This window comes from Schistosoma mansoni, chromosome 1, assembly GCF_000237925.1.
Source record: "Schistosoma mansoni strain Puerto Rico chromosome 1, complete genome".
NCBI lineage: Eukaryota > Metazoa > Platyhelminthes > Trematoda > Strigeidida > Schistosomatidae > Schistosoma > Schistosoma mansoni.
In genome coordinates this window covers 35,317,838-35,326,829 of record NC_031495.1, presented here as the reverse complement: position 1 = coordinate 35,326,829, position 8,992 = coordinate 35,317,838, and positions in this window count along the sequence as shown.

Below are 8,992 nucleotides of genomic sequence, written 5' to 3'. Positions count from 1 at the left end.
AATTTAGAATATAATAAAAGACAGAAGACGGTCACGAGCTTAGCCGACGGCTTTGAGATACAGGTAACAGCGTGAACCCCGGTCGACTTTAAATACAACAAAGAAAACATCTCATACATAAAGAAAAAAAAAAAATGGCTTCTTTTAACTCATAAACGCAATCAAACGTTCAATCGTAGCTGGCCCACCGCCAAATACCAGCAAGCACTGTACGGCCTTAACGTCCTAGTTTAAAACTCATCACAAGTGCACATCCACGAAGCCCCCCTTTCAAGATTCAAACCCAGGACCTATCAGTCTCACGCGCAAACGCTTAATCTCTAGACCACTGAGCCGGCATCCAACGGTGTTAATGTCTAACTTCAAGTCTATTGGTTAAGCGCTCGCGCGCGAGACCTAGGTACGAATCTCGCGAGGCGAGATCGTGGATGCGCACTGTTGAGGAGTCCCACAATAGGACGAAACGGCCGTCCAGTGCTTCCAGGTTTTCCATGGTGGTCTAGCTTCAATTGACTAATAATTTCAACTTTATAAAATTACTGAAATCTCCATAAAACCCCCCTTCTGAAAGAGAAATTTATTCTGTCATAATCAATAAATCAAGAAATTATGTTGATATTTTGTCTAGTTAATTGTTTGTTATATTCACAAATAAAATGTCTTCTAACTTATGTTTACTATACATAATCCAGTTCAACTTTTGTGTACTGTTCAATAATTGTCGTTTGTAATTGATATCGATGTTACATTTGAAGTCTGATATATGTTGTAGGAAAGTTTTGATAATGAGTAGAAGTTTTCGGCCAGAATAAAGTAAATACAAAGTGAACATAAAATATTGTAAAAAAAAATTGATTATCTGTTACTAAGGGAAGCGTCAGTCGATAAATTACAATCAAATACTCACTGATGTTTATGGATTTTATTAATAGGAATATGACTAAACATCTATCTGAATATTATTAAATTATTTATAGGTAGTTATTAATACGTTGATATGTGTATATTCAATAAGTTGGAAAACATGATTTCTGAATATTCATCTACTAACTTCCGTTGAATCATCGATATCAGTTATCCGTCTTTTATAAATATATTACTTAGATAAAACTTATTATTTTGGATATTTAGCGTAAAGAAAATATAAAAGGAAGTAGAGATGAAGGACTATAGTTCTGTGTACATCTGGTGATTGTACGTTTTTCTCAGAAAATCAAAATACTAGTGGTTTATGTGACTTTTATTTTGTAATTAAATGGTGGTAAAGTACTGAATGATTGTGTTTGATTCATAGAAGACTACATATCAGTAGTGAGGAAAGGTGGGTTTGATTTAATGTACTATGAGATAATTAGTGAAATAGTATGACGAATATTTTATTTATTTATTTAAACACATAAATATTGGTACAAAGGAGCACCAGATATATATGCGTCACACAAATCTCATTTGATTTGTGTGAGGGCTGTGATACTGCCCAGTTGACCAAACTGAAGCAGGTGGTTTTCTTAGGGAGCCACACCCCGAGTCTTTTACCTAAAGATCTGATCCACAAGGCAGTGGAGCAACGCTAGGAGACACAGTCCCATGGTAGCCGGTGATCCACGATTGATTTATACGCCATTTGTTCTTTCAGGATACTGGAGCCGATATGCACCATTGCTTTGGAATCAGGGTTTTTCAGCTCCCCTAGGTGGACTCTTCGTGTCCACCAACCCGGTTAAAGTGCCGGACATTCGCTTTTCGTCCTCTCAAGTTTGTTAACAACACTCCCGTCAGGAGAAAGCAGTGAGTAGGACTTCCGTGACAGAGACTTTATACGCGTGACCATGTGAGAGAATTTCAAGAGGGAGAGCCCACTCTCAGCCGTATCAGGGTATTCGGGAGCTCTTATAGTGAACGCTAGCAGTATATCATACGAAAGAATTGGAAAACTCTTTTCATGACAACCATTACGGCGTTGTAACAGTATATATCTAGGAAATCCGTTGTAACTACCTGAAATCATACTTCAATATATTGTCGATTTTGCAATATTTTTTTTATTTAAAAGGACTTCATTTTTTTTAATTTAGGTCAATTTTGTTATTTATCTTCCGTTATGACTTTTTAAATAGAAACTCAATATCAATCAGTTCATCAGCTTGAGTTTTATATTAAGATATTATATATTAGTTTGAATCTATACTTGAACAGTTTGTCCCATTTTGTTAGGTAGACAGAATCGTGTATCACATAGACTCTTATTGATTGATCACTAAATAGTAACCAATATATTGATCGTCTAATATTTGGTGGTGATCAAGTTCTGCCTATCATGTTTTATTGTGGCTACTCGTGCTAGTGACTCAACTTCCTCTAACTGTCTAACAACATATATACTCTCTTTTGAAACTACGGAACAATTCAAGAAAACAAAAGATACAGTTAAGGAAGTTCAAATTATTTTTGGGTTTTCATTTCTCGTTTTGTTACATAATTTATGAAAAACAGAAAAAGATTTTTCCAGTTTTTTCTGTTCATTTTTAAATTGTTGACTTTAATAAATGTTCATATAAGTGTTTAATTACTATTCTCGAGACTATTAATAAAAGGAGTTTTAGTATCGTTAGCATTGGATAAGTAATAATTCACTATTATTATTATTATTATTATTATTATTATTATTATTAGTAGTAGTAGTAGTAGTAGTAATAGTATTCAAGGCAATTTATAGTGAAGCGGAAAAAATAAATAGAGAAGGAGAAACATGTTTTTTCTACATATATTTCACTGAAAACTGACTAAATTTCTTATTATTGTGAATAATATTTTAGATTTGATAAAATAATTGATGTATCCAAGTTTGTATAGACATTTGGCGAAACCGATTTTCTTTTGTGAACACATACGTACAGGGATACTGAAATTATTAATTTATAAAGCTAATACAATAAATCCAATTAATATGAGTTTTATTCAATTATCCAGATAATTATAGACACAAATTTGACTTGAACAATGTCGAAATTTTGGATTGAGAAAACTTTAAGAATACTGGAGAATTTCTAAAAATATGATATACGAGTCAATCACCAATTACTAGACAGATCAGCACAAATTCATTGTTTTAGCCTGGGTGGGTAAAGTCAACTGTTTGCTTAGTTATAATTCAAACTATCAAAATAGTCTATAGTAGTCCAAACGTTCATGAAAATAATAAAGTTCGCAAAACAGACAATTACAAAGAATGTCATTGCACTGATTCGATATAGCCATCGTTCAATAATTTGGAAATAACTTACTCCTACATAAAGTAGACATTGATCATGTTGTCCAGAAAATAAAGTTAAACATCAAAATTAATATATCTAATTTGGAAAACATTATCAAACTGGATATACCATATTTGATATCGAATCTACATACGTTTTTTGTAAGTATACATCTAATGAAAATTCTTAACTGTTTACTGGATTGAAAATGAAGTTGATCAGGATGTTCATTGTCTCACATGTAGTATCACGTAGATGTCAATAACAGATCTGTAGCTCAGTGGTTAACGTGTTTGAATTTTAACCTACATGTCTGAAGTTTGAATTGCGTTCTAGCAACTTCGGTTTAGATAATTGGGTGGTATCAATAGTCTTCACAACTAAAGCGTGGTTTAAAGCAATTTGTGCTTGGTAAGTGAGTTAACATTGAAATACATCATTAAGAATTTAGTTATGATTCACTAAATTGTGACATAACTGCCCTACAACGTTTTCTCACATTTTTACTATTTACTCATAATAGTTTAATTAAAATTCACGAGGAACTATCAATGGAGTGATAAAGATAAACACTTGTATTATTTGTACTATCAACTTTGTTTGCTCTAACACTAATCTCTTCAATTTATCTCCTTTGGTTTACTTTCTGGCCTTCATGTTTATATCTATATATTTTCGAGGACATTTTTGATAATCATCACTACAATTTATTCAATTAAGCATTATAATTATCACTCATTGTATATTAACTTTTTTGATGTACCACTATATATATAACATATCAGATCTTAATTGTCATAGATCATAAACCATCACTGTGGTCTAGATTTGTTTATTCTCATCTTCCTTTGCATCTTAAACGTTTATTTATTTATACAGGTTTGTCTTCTGTTCTCTTATATCTTTATAACCAATCTCAATAGAAGTCAGAATTTTATATCCCTTTCCTGTTCAGAATTCTAACAAAAAATTCCAAATCGTTTTCACTTGGATAAACATTATGTAGTTACCACCATGTAGCCATGTTTAATCAATCCTACTTGTAACTACTGTGTAGCATAAATATTAGGCTAGTGTGAATTATGACTTTTATATCCTTTATAAAATTCGATTATACCTCATTGAAAGTTTGGATATGAAATTGTTTTAAACTACGGAATCCAAAACAATTAACATTTTAACCACAAACTATGTACTCTACGGAACTCAAATCCTTTAATCAATTAATTAATTAAGTAAAATTTGGATAGATACTAACCTTCATAAAATCTTTAGCAGTTTCCTACCGTGTGATTAGCATATATATATTATGCTTTTTACATATTATATTTCCTCTTTTGTGCTTATGTTTCGCTTACTTAACTTCAAAACCTTGTTTTTGCGATTTTTTAAAACTGTTTCACTTATAACCAACATCAACAATTAACTTTTATTCTAAAAATGAATTTTACATTAATCTTTAAAGTGTTGCTGAATATGTATATTATTATTTGAATATAAGCTCATTGGAAAGAAATAGGTAAGAAACTCTGAATCTAGATTTTATACAAGTGGACATTTATCAACAAGGTAATATCTACAAACTTGACTGGTTCTAATAGTTTATCTGCAATTAAAACCCAATCAATATAATTCAGTGAACATCAGTACTAAGAAAAAGATCAGTGTAAATATGCATTATTTAAATACGACGCCAACTGGTCATCATAGATGAATTTTACACATTGTCCTAATAACTCAATAAGAATCTCTTATTATTCCTTTTTTTCTTATAAAAGAAATCAATCCATATTGTCTGCTAGATTTGATTAAAAATGAACAGTGAACTATTCAACAGAATAACTTGCCAGCATTTAGATGTTTTGTTTTGAAAGATTAAGACTGGATACAAACCTTAATATTTTGAACAATATATATAAAACAGATGATTACGTGTCGAAATTTTCTCACAATTAACAGGTAGAGAATAATTTTAATCATTAAATTAATTTCTAATAAATTTCTATAATAAAGAAAATGAAAACAGATAAAATCACCTAGAAACAAAAATATGCCTATTTTAATGAAAGAAAGATTGTCTAATGTATGAAGATATGAATCCATTTCCAATATCATTAATCATAATTAAAAATGCAAGAATAATCAGCTTTTATATCTGATAGGTGTTTGGTGAGGAACTAGGGCAAGTAACCATCTGTTTAAATATACAGTCTACAAGATATAATAACAAAATAAAACAGCCATAATCTAAAACTCAATAAGATCATGTAGAAGCATTTATATTCGAATCTTGAGAGTAGTCATTCAACATAGCTAAGTAACATAATGAACATGAATTAAAATTTATGACAGAAATTATTTATTTATTATTATTTAAACACATAAATATTGGTACAAGGAAGCACCAGATATATATGCGCCACACAAATCTCATTTGATTTGTGTGAGGGCTGTGATACTGCCCAGTTGACCAAACTGAAGCAAGTGGTTTTCTTAGGGGGTCACACCCGGAGCCTTCGACCTGAAGGTCTGATCCACAAGGCAGTGGAGCATCGTAAGGAGATGCAGTCCCATGGTAGCCGGTGACCGACGATTGATTTATACGCCATTTGTTCCCTCAGGATACTGGAACCCATATGCACCATTGGTTTGGAAGCACGGTTTTCCAACTCCCCTAGGTGGACTTTCCGTGTCTACCATCTCGGTTAAAGCACCGGACATTTGCTTTTCGTCCTCTCAATTTCGTAACCAACACCCCTGCCACGAGAATGCGGTGAGCAAGAATTCCCTGACAGAGGCTGTAAAGGCGTGACCATGTGAGAGCATTTCGAGAGGGAGGATGGCCCCTCCTCACTCTCGGTCGTACCATGGCATTTAAATAATCTTTGCATAATAACTTGTATGTTTCTTGTAATTACAAAATCAGTACATTACATTTATATTAAAAAAATAACGAAGTAATATTTGATTTTATATCTTATTAATTAACATCTTGATTATTATCCAAGATTTTAATGTAACTGGTATCGTCATATGAAATTTTATCATTTCATATCATATGAATTAGTGATTTGTAAGATAAACAGAATAGTAATATCAAATATAGTAAATTTACTAATAGTATACTAGTTCTTAAATGATTGATATTAGTGATTTTTCACTTTCTCAATAAAAATTTTAACTGTCTAGGGAACTTAGTTTGTAGTCAAACAACTTTAAGAATGAATGAATTATGAAAGAAAAAAATATTATCTAAAGCAATTAGTCCCTTTGATAAATTTCGATAATGTAATAAGAAGACGAAGATTATCAGAACTATGTGATCACATTGTTCGAAATGTATTGAGCTAATATATCATCACAGTTCTGATAATCTTCGTCTTTATATTATATCATCGTAATAGATTATCACTTTTTATAGATGATGATTGTTTACAGTAGAATCGATCATAGGAGGTTTTACTGTTATTCTTTACTTTCTTAATTGATATATCTATTCTCGATTTGTAAATATTTTATATTCTTTACCAGACAATGTAATTTCGTATGGCCTTAAGAAATGGTAACAACTATTCATGAAATTTAAAGATAAAGATCCAATGACTTACTACGATAATTCAGTGTATGTCCTGTATACAGTTTAAAAAGTTAGAAGCGAAGAAATAATTAATAATAATAAAATGATTCATTGCGACTAGATAAATACTTGACATTCATTTTATCTTTGTTTGAGAAAACGTTCATGCATGCCTATAACTGAATTGTATCAGAATAGGATAAAGAATAAACTATCTCGTGTTTCTTAGCTTCTAATGGTTCTTTAGTTGATGTAATTTCGCGATGAAAATTACTTATAAATATTGATATGAATGAAAAGTGTTTTAAAAGAGAATGTTATTCACTAAACCATTAAAAAAATGGAGATATTTCATGTACATTTACAAACTGAGATTTGGTGCTAGCTTTGGAATAGTACTGAAGTGAATGGTAGTTTATAAAATTTTAAGTTTCTTACCAATGAGGTTATTAAGAGTGTTAAATCCCAAATACCTTATTTTTGTAATTTTATTTTGAAATTTTGAATTTCTTTGTTTTCGCACCAAAAGCACTCTTTTCACCTTCATGTCGTATTTCCCACTTGGAAAAATCTTAAACGCTATTGGTCCGTTGTATCTTTTAGTATGCTGTTTTGTAACACTTCCCAAAGACACTTGTATGCTGTATATATACGTTTGATTTGTACCTGATGTGATTGCTTGTGCTTCTGGATGCTTACAGAATATAACTTCCCCACTTCCGACTTGGACTTCTCAATCTAGTTAGCGGGTCTGGGACGCGTCAGAATAGATAGCTTATTGATATTTCGTCAGAAGTCTTTGTTCTGTTCGCAGACTAGGTGAACTCGTAATCGCTTCAAACATAACAGAGGTTTAACACCAGCTTGTAACATGATATCACTAGGTTTTCTATAGATATTTTATTACTTCGTAAAATGATTTTCTGAATTCCCATTATCAGTAAAATTAACACAAATCATCTTCATACTAAGAAACTAAGTGATAGAAACTGTTTTATAAAACAACAATTCAGTTAAATGATAAAATCAGTAACATAATAAATCTTCCATATATTACATTACTTGGAGAAAAAAAAATTCAAATTGTACACTTTAGGTTCATTGAACAGACTTTCAAATACTTCATTTTCTAAGTCTATATAATTGAATTAATCAAATATTAGAATTCTGTTTTAATAATGGTATCAAACCATAAATCATACCATCATAATAGGAAAGAAAAGAGATGATACAACATAAAACAACTAACTTTATCAAGTCAATATTTTTTGGCTTTAAAAATTGTTGCATTAATCAACACCTTAGAAATATACAATAATATTTTAAAACTGTAACAAATTACTTTATTGTTTCTTTTCCAATAAAGTCTATATAAATAATGTGGAAAAAAATAGTTATCACCAAATTTTATTCAAATTATATTAACTAGATTAATAGGCTAACCGATATATTAAATTCACTTGATATTGTTTGTTTGAATCTTCCCATTGATGATTTAGGACTGCAATTGATCAGTCACTTATTGGCATATGTGCATACTGTGTGTATTACCTAGATATAGCCTTAATTCACAAGCTTTATAAGCAAAGATGGATAGTGGCTAGCAGTGGAATCTAAGATGTGCGTTTCATCCTATTCGAGTCCTAGAGTGAACATCAACTGTGAGATTCAGGTACATCCAGCTGACGAGTCCCAAATAGGACGAACCATGCGTCCTAGATTCCATCTTTGCTTATAACCGAAATATTGTTGTGTTGACAGTTTATGCATATTTTTTTCTCAAATTCTGATATATTTAAGTTTAATTGATTCTTTATTTTTCTTTTTTTTTCATATTTCAGAACTGATCGTAAGTAGACAATGTGTAAAATTATTTTTTTTAGACAAAGCTTTAAATAAAAATGAAGGATTTGCTTACTATTTTCAAAACATATAAATCAAAGGTCAATAATAAATGTATGCATTGAGTTTAGGTTTAATGAAATTGAAATAATGGTAATTGTTTGATAAAATATTATAATCAGAAGGGGGTTAGTGGATATTATAGTAATTTGTTTTTTAATAGTTAAGATCATGAGTCAATTGAAGCTAGACCACCATGGAAAACCTGGAAGCACTCCTCAGGAGTGCGCATCCACGATCCCGCCTCATCAGATTCGAA